Source organism: Bison bison, unplaced genomic scaffold (genome assembly GCF_000754665.1).
Source record: "Bison bison bison isolate TAMUID 2011002044 unplaced genomic scaffold, Bison_UMD1.0 scf7180017864116, whole genome shotgun sequence".
Classification (NCBI taxonomy): Eukaryota; Metazoa; Chordata; class Mammalia; order Artiodactyla; family Bovidae; genus Bison; species Bison bison.
Genome location: NW_011494688.1, coordinates 347172 through 362250, shown reverse-complemented (window position 1 = coordinate 362250; position 15079 = coordinate 347172). Strand labels below are relative to the sequence as shown.

At 38.7% G+C, this 15079-nt stretch overlaps 1 protein-coding gene across 1 annotated transcript in view; it reads left to right on the top strand.

Moving 5' to 3' along the window:
• The first annotated feature begins 10579 nt into the window (after positions 1–10579).
• The window catches only part of FAM13C (family with sequence similarity 13, member C), a 262431-nt gene continuing 257931 nt past the window's right edge, over positions 10580–15079 (top strand). The window contains exon 1 of the mRNA XM_010839379.1: positions 10580–11575. The gene's annotated coding sequence lies outside the window, so the exon portion shown is untranslated. The remainder of the gene's footprint in view (positions 11576–15079) is intronic.

Sequence of the window (15079 nt, the reverse complement as noted above, 5' to 3'; positions counted from 1 at the left end):
AGAGAAGTAGAATCCAGCTTTCTCTTCCTGCTCAGTGAAGGGGATCATCCATAATGAGATTTTCTCTGAATATGGAAAACTTTGATGTAGTTTTTTAGTGTCCCATCTGCTTCCTCCTTCTGCCACCCCAGGCAAGAGTTCAGCTTTTGAATTTTGCTTAAGGGCATTGATGCTCCAGGATATACCATGATATGAAAAGGTCTAGCTCTGTGATGGAGGGATGATGCATTGCCTCCGAGAGAGCATGGGGGATGAATCACTGCTGCTGAAGACAAATGTCACATCCTAACTGGGATTTCAGCAAATATTAGAACTGACATCCAGAAACCATAGGTCATACATCTCACAGTTCCCCTGTCGTCTTTCTACTTCCCCTGAAGTAGATGAATGACAAATTATGTGGTTGAAATTATTTGGTAAGAAAAAGGAAGGGGTAGACGAAGAAATGCCTTGAGCTGGTACTGTTTATATAACGGATTGTATTTTGGAATTTGGAGTATACAGTAATACATAATAAGGTTATTTTAAACTTCTTATTTATTTACCTATGTTGAAAGGTATGGGTTCCAGATCCTCATCAGCCCTCGCATTGGGCTGGGAACAGACCCAAGGAGTCTGGGAGAAGCAGTACAGGAGTTTCATGAATGGTAACCCAATGATCCCCCAAATACAGGGCTCCCTGGAAAAGCAGAACTGGAGAAAGTGGCTGAGGTCAAAATGAGGGCATCCTATTAACATCTCCTCATTCCTATACCTTTTGACTTAACTGGTGGGGAGATTGGAGCAAAAATAGACCTTGAATTCACTCACCTAAAAGTGGTGGATCATAGCCCTCACATATAGCGCTGCTAACAGATTCAGAAGCCGCAGGGAACTGCCTTCAGCCTGGTGTCTAGAGGTCAGGCCACACCTAGGTGGGCCTTCTGCTTGGAGCAAGAGAGGAGGGCCATTGACCTTGTGGCTGATCTGTGAGGTGACAACATAGAATAGGCAGAAGGTCCCTGTTACCTCTTCCACCTGCTTACTCTGGTAAAAACAACAGAAGCAGCGGCAAAATCAACAGATAAAAAGAAAATGAGGTCCCTGGAAAATACCTCCATAGATACCCATCAGAAGGGGTGAACTAGCAGAGATGGAAAGAATTTGTTAGATGTTAATTTTTTTCAGTCTTCTTTGCCTGGGGATTCTCCCATATATAAGAACAAGTCTCAGGATCTCCAGCAGAGTGGCAGAAATGGTTAACATCCCTCAAAGATGCATATTCTGCCTCTGTGATATGAATCAGTGGCTGGAAACTGCTGCCCAGATAGGAACTACATTTCCCAGCCTGCCCTCACCCTCCTCCCTTTCCCACCCCTGAACGGCCTGCGACCATGTGACTAGTTCCCACTAATGGAATATGAGCAGAAGCGCTAAGCCGCTTATAGGCTTACCAGGTGATAAAGCCTGTCTTCTTCCCATCTACCACCTATAGATGAAAGGTTTAAGAACCCTAAGGAAAGTGTAGCCACAAGATTAGAGGAGCTGGATTCCTGAAGTGCTTCCTGCCCTAAGTTAAATGAGAGAGAGAGAGACTCTCTCTCATGAGTTAAATGAGAGAGAACAAATTTCCCATTATGTGAGGCCACTCAGATTTTGTAGTTTGCTTTCTCCAGCATAGAGCATTATTGTAATGACCAGAGCCATCCAGGTTTGTTCCCAGAAGTAGTAAGTGCTTGATGTTTTTGAATAAATGAATGAATGCACTTACTTCCTTTTGGAAGTTTGTTTAATAAATCTACATATAAAGAAACAAAATGGTTAAAGAGTAAAATTACAGATGTTGCAGAGAAAGATTTTGTTGTAAAAGCAACATGGGAATTAAGCATAGAGTAAATTATTTATGAGTATTAAGAAACACTATTTCCAAATAGCACCCAGTCAGAAGTTGTCATTTATCTGACAATAAACATGGAACTCAATTAACTTTCTTTCATCCCACAGAGGAAAAAGCATTCAAGTCAACTGCAGCGGTCATTTTGCAGTAATGGAAAGGAATTGCATTTTTAGCGTGTGTGTAGGTACAAGGGAGAAAATACATTCTAATGAGGCAAAAACAGCCAGAGTTGTAGACAGGCACTCACTTCCACTGTAAAAGACAGGTTGAGAATTCTCTGCTGTCGGTTCCATTAGTGAGAAATAAAAACCAGCCTCGTACTGATCGGGCAGGCCGCTGCACAAGACGGCCACCTTCGCACCCCACCACAACCCAAGTTTCCCATGTAGCCTGTGCTGCCATAGGCTGCTGGGCTTGTGTGGTGGCTCAGCAGTGAAGAAGCTGCCTGCAGTGCAAGAAACCCAGGTTCAATCCTTGCGTCAGTAAGATCCCTGGAGGAGGGCATGGCAACCCATTCCAGTATTCTTGCCTGGAAAATCCTTGGAGAGAGGAGGTTGGTGGGCTGCAGTCCCTAGGCTCACAAAGAGTTGGACATGACTGAAGTGAGTAAACACACATGTACCATAGGCTGCAGGACCTTTGCATACATCCTTCCCACTACCCAAACAATTGGTCTGTAAAGAACATTCTAGTCTCACCTGTAAAGTCTCATGTATTTCCTCTCAGTCTTGGAGGCTCAGTTAAAATACCACTTGTTCTTCTTCTGTTCTCTCTTTGCCTCTTTTTCTTCTGTGTGCCCACAGCACAGTCTCATCCTACAGTTAGAGATCTGATTGTACTGTTGTAATTTTCTGTTTAAAATTGGTTTCCCCCTACCACACACAGATCTGTGAAGTTGCATGCTGAATTCAGTTGATCATTATATTCTGAGACATGCCACAGTGTTAACTTCATAAGAGTAAAATTATGGTTCCAAGTGAATGCATGCATGCTAAGTCACGTCAGTCATGTCCCACTGTTTACAACCCTTGGACTGAGCCTCCTCCTCCATCCATAGGATTCTCCAGGAAAGAATACTGGAGTGGGGTGCTGTCCCCTCCTCTATGGGATCTTCCTGACCCAGGGATCAAACCCACGTCTCTAACATCTCCTGCATTGGTAGGTGGCTCTTTACCACCTGTGCCACTGAAATGATGAATTAATAATTAGGAGTTTGGAGGACATAATCTAAGAATATCTCAGTTCATCTTAATGTACAGTAGAATTTGTTTCCTTAAGCTAAAAGTGAATTATTTTGAGGAGTTCTGATAAAGACTTTATATTGTTGGTTTGTTTCTGTAAAACCATGCAGTGTTTCTTCAATTTGGAGACTTTCCCTTCTTATAGCTCCTAACTCTTGAGTTTCTGAAAATAATTTCAGCACATTCATCTTTAAGATTGTTCTCAATATGTTAGTATTTGCTTTTAAAATGAGACAGAGTACTCAAGGCTGATGCACTGGGATGACCCAGAGGGATGGGATGGGGAGGGAGGTGGGAAGGGGATTCACGATGGGGAACACATGTAAACCCATGGCTGATTCATGTGAATGTATGGCAAAACCCACTACAATATTGTGGGGAAAAAAAAGTAAATACCCATCAGTTCAGTTCAGTTCAGTTGTGTCTGAGTCTTTGTGAGCCCATGAATCGCAGTACGCCAGGCCTCCCTGTCCATCACCAACTCCCAGAGTTCACCCAAACTCATGTGCATTGAGTTGGTGATGCCATCTAGCCATCCCATCCTCTGTGTCCCCTTCTTCTATTGCCCCAATCCCTCCCCGCATCAGGGTCTTTTCCAATGAGTCAAATATTCACATGAGATGGCCAAAGTATGGGAGTTTTAGCCTCAGCATCAGTCTTTCTAATGAATGAACACTCAAGACTGATCTCTTTTAGGATGGACTGGTTGGATCTCCTTGCAGTCCAAGGGACTCTCAAGAGTCTTCTCCAACACCACAGTTCAAAAGCATCAATTCTTTGGCGCTCAGCCTTCTTCACAGTCCAACTCTCACATCCATACAAGCCCACTGGAAAGACCGTAGCCTTGACTAGACGGACCTTTGTTGGCAAAGTAATGTCTCTGCTTTTGAATATGCTATCTAGGTTGGTCATAGCTTTCCTTCCAAGGAGTAAGCGTCTTTTAATTTCATGGCTGCAGTCACCATCTGCAGTGATTTTGGAGCCCCCCCAAAATAAAGTCTGATACTGTTTCCCCATCTATTTCCCATGAAGTGATGGGACCAGATGCCATGATCTTCGTTTTCTGAATGTTGAGCTTTAAGCCAACTTTTTCACTCTCCACTTTCACTTTCATCAAGAGGCTTTTGAGTTCCTCTTCACTTTTTGCCATAAGGGTGGTGTCATCTGCATATCTAAGGTTATTGATATTTCTCCCGGCAATCCTGATTCCAGCTTGTGCTTCTTCCAGTCCAGCGTTTCTCATGATGTACTCTGCATATAAGTTAAATAAGCAGGGTGACAATATACAGCCTTGACGTACTCCTCTCCCTATTTGGAACCAGTCTGTTGTTCCATGTCCAGTTCTAACTGTTGCTTCCTGACCTGCATGTAGGTTTCTCAAGAAGTAGGTCAGGTGGTTTGGTATTCCTATCTCTTTCAGAATTTTCCACAGTTATTATAATCCACACAGTCAAAGGCTTTGGCATAGTCAATAAAGCAGAAATATATGTTTTTCTGGGATTCTCTTGCTTTTTCAATGATCCATTGGATATTGACAATTTGGTCTCTGATTCCTCTGCCTTTTCTAAAACCAGCTTGAACATCTGGAAGTTCACGGTATAGCACAATAAACCTATTATGTAGTAAATAAAAAAATATATATTTTTAGTTTTTCGATTTGTAGAATAATGGAGAAGATAGTAGTACAGTGTGTTGCCTTTTACCCTCAGTTTCCCATATTTTTAATATTATACGTGTCATACTTTTGTTACAACTAATGAAACAATGTTGTCATTTAGTCCCTAAGTCGTGTCTGAGTCTGCAATCCCATGGACTGTAGCCCACCAGGCTTCTCTGTCCATGGGATTCTCCAAGTAAGAATACTGGAGTGGGTTGCCATTTCCTTCTTCAGGGGATCTTCCCAACCCAGGGATCGAACCCATGTCTCCTTCATTGGCAAACAGATTTTTTACCACTGAGCCACAAGGGAAGCCCAGTGAACCAATACTGATATGTTGTTATTAACAAAGAAAGACCATAGTTTATTCATATTTCTTTAGTTTTTAACCTAATTTTCTTTTCTGTTATAGAATCCTATCTAGGATACCACTTTCCATAGTTTTCATGTCTCTTTAGGTTCCTCTTAGCTATCAAAGTTTCTCTGCATTTCCTTGGTTTTTTTTATTGTCTTGATGGTTCTAAGAAATGTTGGTCAGATGTTTTGAAGGAAGCCCCTCAGTTGTAACTTATCTGATGTTTGTCTCACAAATAGACTTGTAAAATGAATTTCAGGGAGAAAGACCACAGAGATAAAGTGCCAAATCATTTAGTGCCTTCTTTCACTCATCCCTATACATTTTAGATATATCTGTGTCTTTCTATGGCTTGATAGCTCATTTCCTTTTTTCCATCTGTTCCGTTCCATTCAGTCGCTCTGTCACGTCCGACTCTTTGACACCCCATGGACTGCAGCACGCCAGGCCTCCCTGTCCATCACCAATTCCTGGAGCCTACCCGAACTCATGTCCATTCAGTCGGTGATGCCTCTAACCATCTCATCCGCTGTCGTCTCCTTCCGCATTCAGTCTTTCCCAGCATCAGAGTCTTTCCCAATGAGTCAGTTCTTCACATCAGGTAGCCAAAGTGTTGGAGTTTCAGCTTCAACATCAGCCCTTCCAATGAACACTCAGGTCTGATTTCCTTTAGGATGGACTGGTTGGATCTCCTTGCAGTCCACGGGACTCTCAAGAGTCTTCTCCAACACCACAGTTCAAAAGCATCAATTCTTCGGCGCTAAGCTTTCTTTATAGTCCAACTCTCACATCCACACATCACTACGGGAAAAACCATAGCCTTGAGAAAACAGACCTTTGTTGGCTAAGGGTCCACCTGTTTTGTTCCACCTGTTAACAAATATTTATTGCATTTACTGTGTCATCCATATTGTGGTAAAATGTCCATAACATCAAATATGTAATTTTCTTTGAATCTGTGTATCATTTTGGAAAACTTGATGCGTTAACAATACTGAATTTCTAATCCATGAACATAGAATATCTCTCCATTAAGTTGGTCTTCTTTGATTTCTTTGTCTGTTAATCTTTTCTTTGCTCTGAAGTCTGCTTTGTCTGAAATTAATATAACTCTTTTATCTTTCTTTCAATTTATTATTAACATTAGTGTTAGCCTGATTAGTTTATGTTTTTCCACCCCTTAACTTTTAAACTATTTTTAAAGTGGATTTCTTATAGACAACATTGTAGTTGGGTCTAGTTTGTATCATCTTTGATAATCTCTGACTATTAATTATAGTGTTAGAGCATTCAGATTGAAAGTGATTATTGATATAGAGTAATATGTAGCATATTGGAACTATGCAGCAGTTTGCTGCACTTTTTTTTTCCATTCCAATTTCTCTTGCCTTCCATGAGAAATAGGACATTTATCATAGCTCCATTTTTTCTTTTCTTAGTGTATCAGTTATGCTTCTTTTAAAAAAATTTTAGTAGTTGCCCTAGAGATTACAATACATATTTATAGTTAATCTGCATCTACTTTTAAATAACATTAAAAGGTAGAGCAGGTACTTTATAACACAGTATTCCCAGTTCTTCCCTCCTGTCCCAAATACAATTATCATTTATTTTGCTTATTGATGTTATAATGACATAATATATTGTTGTTATTATTATTTTGAACAAACATCTATTTTTTTTTCAATTAGTAATATGAAAGATAAAAAGATTCTATTTCATATAAATTTATGCCTTCTATGGTGCTTTAATTTTAAATGTAGATCTGAGTTTCTGAACTATATCATTTTGTTTATCTCTGAAGAACTTATGATAAATTCTGTCAGCATTTTTTATTCTAATGTTAGACTTTATTTTCAGCTTTACTGACATATAATCAAGAAACAAAATGAAGATATTTGCAGTGTACAATGTTATAATTTGATATTCATATACACTGTGAAAGAATTTCCCCATTAAGTTAATTAACACATCCATCACCTCACATATTTATCCCTCCCCACTTTCTGAAGAAAATTTAATTTATACTCTCTTATCAAACTTACTTATACAATACAGTGTTACAAACTACAGCCACCATGTTATGCATTGTATCTTAATATCTTACTCATATTATAATTAAAAGTTTGTACCTTTATCAACATCTTCCCATTCTCCCACTTTCCAATCCAGGTGTAGTCTCATTCTGTCAGTTTGACTTCTTAAGATTCCACATGTAAGTAATATCATATACTATTTGTCTTTTTTTTTTCCCTTCTAGTTTTATTGGGATGTAATTGACATACAGCACTGTATGAGTTTGGCCTTCCCCGGTGGCTTGGCAGGGAATTAGCAACTAAACACGATTTAGCAACTAAACAACTGTGTAAGTTAAGGTGTATGTGTGAGTCACTCAGTTGTGTCTCACTCTTTGCCGTCCCATGGACTGTAGCCCAGCAGGCTCCTCTGTCCATGGAACTCTCCAGGCAAGAATACTGGAGTGGGTAGCCATGCCCTTCTGCAGGGGATCTTCCTCATTCAGGGTTCAAACTTGGTTCTCCTGCATTGCAGGCAGATTCTTTACCATCTGAGCCACAAGTTGTATAGTATAATTATTTGACTTAAACATATTACTACATGATACCACATTAAGTTGTAGGAATACCCACCATCTCAGATAAATATAAAATTAAAGAAATATAATGGTTTTTTGTTGTGATGAGAATACTCTCTAGACAACTTTAATATATAATATATAGCAGTGTTAATTATATTTATCATGTTGTATATTACATTACATCCATAGTACTTATTTTATAACTGAAAGTTTTTACCTTTTGACTCCCATCATCCAGTTCCCGCCCGCAGGAGTTCCCATCTCTTGTAACCATAAATATGATCTTTTTTTTCCTGTGAACTTGTTTTTTTTGTTTGTTTTTGAGGTAGTATTAACCTACAATATTGTGTTTGTTCCTGGTATACAGCATAATGATTTGATATTTCTACATATCACAAAATGATCACCATGGGAAATCTAGGTACCGTCTAGACTATGTGATACAAAGATATCACATCATTATTGACTATATTCCCCACACTGTGCATTTCATATGTGGGATTCATTTATTTTGTAACTGAAAGTTTGTATTTCTTAATCTGCCTCACCCATTTCTGTCTTCCCTTTACCCTCTTGCCCTGTGTCAACCACTTGTATTTTCTCTACGACTCTCTTTTTAATTCTGTCCAATAATTGTTTTCTTTTTAAAATTCTACATATGAGTGAAATCGTGCATCATTTATCTTGTCTCACTTGTCTCACTTAGCTAAAGCCCTCTAGATCCATCCATGTTGCCACAAATGACAAGAGACTTATGCTGAGAATATTCTTGTGTGTGTGTGTGTGTGTATCTCACATCTTCTTTATCCACTGACCTGTTGATGGGCACTTACGTTTGTTTCATATCTTGACTATTGTCAACAATGCTATGATGAACATAATGGGGCATGTATCTTTTTGAATTAGTATTTTCATGTTCTTCAGATAAATACCCAGGGGTGAAATTGTTAGAATGTGGTAGTTCTGTTTTTAATTTTTTTGAACAACCTCTGTACTGTTTTCCATAGTGACTGTACCAATTTATATTCTAACTGATGTTGCATGACAGTTCCCTTTTATCCACATCCTCACCAATGTTTGTTATTTGTTGTCTTTTTCATAATAACCATTCTGACAAGTGTGATGTGGTATTTCATTGTGGTTTTGATCTGCATTTCTCTGATAATGAGTGACACTGGGCATCATTTCATGTGCCTGTTGGCTATAAGTCTGTTAATATTTGCTTTATGTATTTACACACCTACCATAGGACCCCTGGTTGTGGCATGTGAGATCTTTACTTGTGGCACGTGGAACCTAGTTCCCTGACCAAGGATTGATTCTGGGCCTCCTACATTGGGAGCAAAGCATCTTAGCCACTGGACCACCTAAGAAGCCCCTATCCATCACTTTTGAAGACTAATTTTGCTGGATATGTAATTATAGATAGTTTTGGGTTTTTTTCCTTTCATCATTTAAAGTATTTCACTCCACTATCTTATTGCTTGCAAGGTTTTATTCTCCCCTGATTTATTTCAAGATTTTCTCTTTTTCCCTGGAGTTTGAATATGATATTCTTAAGGTATTTATTCTATTGATGTTCTCTGAATTTCTGGATCTGTACGTTGCTATCTTTGGTTAAATTTTGAATCTTCTTGACCATAATTACTTCATGTTTGTTTTTTTTTTTCCTGCTCATTGTTGCTGCTTTTTCTGGCTTTCCAGTTGTGCTATGTTACACATTTTGGGGTTGCCCCACAGATCTTGGCTATTCTTATTCTTTTTTTTTCTACATTTCATTTTGGAAGAAGAGTCCATCAAAGGCATTCTTCATTTCTGATACACTTTTTTTTCTTCTAACATTTACTTTGATTCTTTCTTACAGTTTTCATCTCTGCTTACATTCTTTATCTGCCCTTGTATACTGTCTGCTTTTTCTTTTTTTTAAATTAATTTATTTAATTGGAGGCTAATTACTTTACAATATCGTAGTGTTTTTTGCCATACATTCACATGAATCAGCCATGAGTGTACATGTGTTCCCCATCCTGAACCCTCCTCCCACCTCCCTCCCCATCTCATTCCTCAGGGTCATCCCAGTGCACCAGCCCTGTCCCATGCATTGAACCTGGACTGGCAATCTGTTTCCCATATGATAATATACATGTTTCAATGCTATTCTCTCAAATCATCCCACCCTCGCCGTCTCCCACAGAGTCCAAAAGTCTGTTCTTTGCATCTGTGTCTCTTTTGCTGTCTTGCATATAGGGTCATCATTACCATCTTTCTAAATTTCATATATATATGTTAATATACTGTATTGGTGTTTTTCTTTCTGACTTACTTCACTCTGTATAATAGGCTCCGGTTTCATCCACCTCATTAGAATTGATTCAAATACATTCTTTTTAATAGCTGAGTAATATTCCATTGTGTATATGTACCACAGCTTTCTTATCCATTTGTCTGCCGATGGACATCTAGGTTGCTTCCATGTCCTGGCTATTGTAAACAGTGCTGCGATGAACATTGGGGTACATGTGTCTCTTTCAATTCTGGTTTCCTCCATGTGTATGCCCAGCAGTGGGATTGCTGGATTGTATGGCAGTTCTATTTCCAGTTTTTAAAGGACTCTCCACACTGTTCTCCATAGTGGCTGTACTAGTTTGCATTCCCACCAACAGTGTAAGAGGGTTCCTTTTTCTCCACACCCTCTCCAGCATTTATTGTTTGTAGACTTTTGGATCGCAGCCATTCTGACTGGCTTGAGATGGTACCTCATTGCGATTTTGATTTGCATTTCTCTGACAATGAGTGATGTTGAGCATCTTTTCATTGTTTGTTAGCCATCTGTGTGTCTTCTTTGGAGAAATGTCTATTTAGTTCTTTGGCCCATTTTTTGATTGGGTCATTTATTTTTCTGGAATTGAGCTGCAGGAGCTGCTTGTACTGTCTGCTTTTTCCATTAGACTCCTCAACATGTTAATCAAATCTATTTTAAATTTCTAGTCTTTTAATTCCAAACTGTGTGTCATATCTGAGTCTGGTTCTGATGCTTGCCTTACATCTTCAGACTTACTTTTAGCATTCCTTGTGATTTTCTGTTGTTGTTATCAAAAGCCAGATGTAACTTAAAGTAAGAAATAAGATCTATAGATCTTCAGTGTGAGGTGTTATGTTAATCTGGCTTTGAGTTAGTCTTTATGTTTGTTTGTAAGTGTAGATGACATGGACCTCAACTTTCCCTCGTGTTCTTGACTTTGCCTTCACCGTTGCCTTTTGGTTTCCCTGAGGACTCCTTTCTAAAGAGTCTGAACCTTGCAGTCCTTTGAGTTGTAATCTGTTATCCTGAAGCTGTGTTGATGTTGTGTTTAGGAGTGTGTTAGGAGTAGTATTCTGTAATCTTAAGATTAAATCCCAGTTTTTAGTGAGACTGTATTGCTGGGATGTGGGTTTCACAAGAATTTAACTTTTCTTTCACTCTCTCTGCTCTCTTTTGGTGGCACAAGAGGCTTGTAAGGATGGGGGCTGGGTAATTGCCTTTCTGCTTGTGTGAGATAAGGCCATGCTAAAGTCTTTTTCAGTGGAGAATAAACCTTTGTTATGGAGAACACAATGAACATATTTAAAAATGATTATTTCTCCCCTACACTTGCCAAATATATGAGGTGATTTTTCTTGGCTCAGCATTGTGAGAACCTGGTGAAGTTCCTGGAGGTAAAATATATGAAAGTGTAAAGGTTTTCCTAAAACTTCAGCCCCCAGGAACTTCTCATTTTCCATGCTAGTCTGCACTTAGCCTCCAGCAATTTATCAAAATAACCATTGCAGTGTTCCTACGAATTTATGGCTCCGATGGCTTTTTCTCTGGGTAAGCTGATGTTGGCTGTATTTCTTTGTATTCTTCTGTCTGTCTAGATTTCTCTGGATAAGCTGGTGTTGGCTGTATTTCTTTGTATTCTGTCTCTTTGGATTTCATAGTGGCCGTCTGCTTGTGATTTTAATTCTCTGATGGTCCAAGAAAACACATTGATTTTAAGTTTATTCAATTTTTTCTTATTCTAAGAATGGAAGTGCCAACTTCTAAGCTCTTTATATGTCAGAGCGAAAACCAGAAATCTTTTAATATTTACTTTTTAGATTTTAAAAACTTCTTCAAGCAAGAGACTTTCCTAAGTGATCCTCTATGAATCTAAGGTACAATTATTGTTAAACTTTTGTAAATTTGATAGACTGTCATCTTGAAAAAGGAGGAATGGTATTGCTGTTTGAATGATGAAAGAGGGTATCTTTTTTCTGCTGTCTGTGTGGGCTTGATAAAGATGTGCCCTCAGTATAGATTACATTTGGGTCTTCTGAATCTGATGTGAATTAATTGGAAAGATGTGATGTTTTGTCTTAATTAGATGATAAGTGTCACTGCATGAGTCATTTATCCCCCTCTGGAAGCTTGCAGGGAGGAACCATTAAAAACCTTCCACCTTTGACAAAATGTGGAGCAAATAAAGTGGCATGTCCCCTGAGCCTTTCCCAACCTGCAGGCATCAAAAAAAAGAGAGAAGTGAAAATGGAAAATAATAGTATATCTGAACTGTTAGAAAATTCTCTCAAGCTTACTGGCTGGAAAATTACAAGTGTGCACATACAGAGGTCTTTAACAGAAAGCAGGATCTCCCTAATTTATTTCAAATGTGTTTGCAGCCCTGTCTGAGAAATAAGACATGCCAATCTGATAAGAGGAGTAGAATTTCAGCTAGGCTGTAGGACAACCACGAAATTCCACATGGAGAAAGACCTGCAGGGGAGCATGGTACCAGTTTCTTCTGTTAGATTTTTTTTTTTTTTTTTTTTTCAGAAGCAGCCAGAGGGCAGCACAACAGTTTGGTTTTAAATGCCAAAAATCCCTCTAAATGGACCCTTATGCCAAAGAAATGAACTACAGATGGTGTTTCTTATTCAGGGTTCACAGACACCTCCCACAAACACCAGACAAAGATATAGTCAGGCATTCAAATGAGAATAAGAATAAACATCTAAAATCTAGAGAAGCTATCTGAAAAAAAAAATGGCAATAAAACTTTGATCAGCCAATCATAGCAAGTAGTGCAAGACAGAATGTATGGAAGGTAAGCAGATTTATTAAGTGGCATCCTACTAAATAGAACCTTTAATCCTAAATAAAGTGGAAATCCTTTTAGACAAGTTAAAAAACAAACTATTTTTGTACAGATATAATTTTTAAAGCTCATTGCTGCAAATGTCTTTTAGAAACTGTTTTAAAGTCAGTTCACGTTTAGTCAATGGCCTACACTGTCTGCTAGTCTATTTTAAGAATTAATCCCTGAAAAATTAAAGTCTAGGACAGTGACCCTGAACTCATAAAAATAGACTTAATTCCACTCACCATATTTATACTTTTAGGAATGACTCATACATTTCGGAAATTCTATTTTTTCAAAAGTTGTTTCTGCCTAATCCTTAGGTAATCAGAAAATCTGACTAGCATGAACATTTTATTATTGTTAAGTATTTTAGTTAATGTTTTCCTTTTATCTATTGTCCTTTAGCCTGAACCACAGTTGTGTAGAAGTCTGTCATATTCAAGGGTATTTCAGAACATAGCATTCGGCCTATGAAAAAAGTAGGTCAACATCAAGATAAATTCTCTTTAGTTTATAGCAACATAACGAGTTTAAACCAAGCTAACAATCCTATTGCATCATTCTATAATCATGAGCTATTGTAGAGGAAGAGACTTGATCTATAAATACACAGGTAATTTTTTTCTGAACCCTAAATCAGGGTATATGGTAATACCTTTGGGGAGAATGATCAATTATTTAAAATGTTGGTCTCTGCTAGAAAATTCAGGATCAAGAGTCATTGTATCCACCATTATTCTTTTCCACTGACTTGGAAAATTTCAGAGATTGTGAAGAAATTGTCAAATCCATTCATTCATTCATTTAAAGTTCAGCCTTTCCAGATGCCCTGTTCAAATACAGCAGAAAGTCTTCGGGTTTGTGTTGCTTAATTTCTGCTTGAGACGTGCTAAGCACTTTTCTTAAATGGAAAATGGGCCTGTTCTCACATGTCACTCTTGTGGAGAAGCATGTTTTCCTATTCTGGTAGATGCAGCACTTATGTCTGGGTTTCAGGCCTTGTCCCAAATGAAGTTTTTGACCAGTCTAGAATCTTTAATTAACAAAAGCAAAAAGCTTTGGTTGCCTCTGATTTATGTTAAGGTCAACTGGTGGAAATAAGTTCTCTAGGCCAATTTATTGGAGAAGGAAATGGCAACCCACTCCAGTGTTCTTGCCTGGAGAATTCCAGGGACGGAGGAGCCTGGTAGGTTGCCGTCTATGGGGTCGCACAGAGTTGGACACGACTAAAGTGACTTAGTAGCAGCAGCAGCAGCAGCAGGCTGATTTATGAGTGCCCTAGAATATCCATAGTTATTTATTTTGAAACACGGAACAAATAAGATAACAAAGAGAGAGACAAGTGTCCAAGACTTGGTATTTTGATTTTTTTTTTAATTTTCTTTTTTTTTAATTTTATTTTTAAACTTTACAATATTGTATTAGTTTTGCCAAATATCGAAATGAATCCGCCACAGGTATACATGTGTTCCCCATCCTGAACCCTCCTCCCTCCCCATACCATCCCCCCGGGTCGTCCCAGTGCACCAGCCCCAAGCATCCAGTATCGTGCATCGAACCTGGACTAGCAATTCGTTTCATACATGATATTATACATGTTTCAATGCCATTCTCCCAAATCTTCCCACCCTCTCCCTCTCCCACAGAGTCCATAAGACTGTTCTATACATCAGTGTCTCTTTTGCTGTCTTGTACACAGGGTTATTGTTACCATCTTTCTAAATTCCATATATATGCGTTAGTATACTGTATTGGTGTTTTTCTTTCTGGCTTACTTCACTCTGTATAATAGGCTCCAGTTTCATCCACCTCATTAGAACTGATTCAAATGTATTCTTTTTAATGGCTGAGTAATACTCCATTGTGTATATGTACCAAAGCTTTCTTATCCATTCATCTGCTGACGGACATCTAGGTTGCTTCCATGTCCTGGCTATTATAAACAGTGCTGCGATGAACATTGGGGTACATGTGTCTCTTTCCCTTCTGGTTTCCTCAGTGTGTATGCCCAGCAGTGGGATTGCTGGATCATAAGGCAGTTCTATTTCCAGTTTTTTAAGGAATCTCCACACTGTTCTCCATAGTGGCTGTACTAGTTTGCATTCCCACCAACAGTGTAAGAGGGTTCCCTTTTCTCCACACCCTCTCCAGCATTTATTACTTGTAGACTTTTGGATCGCAGCCATTCTGACTGGTGTGAAATGGTACCTGAC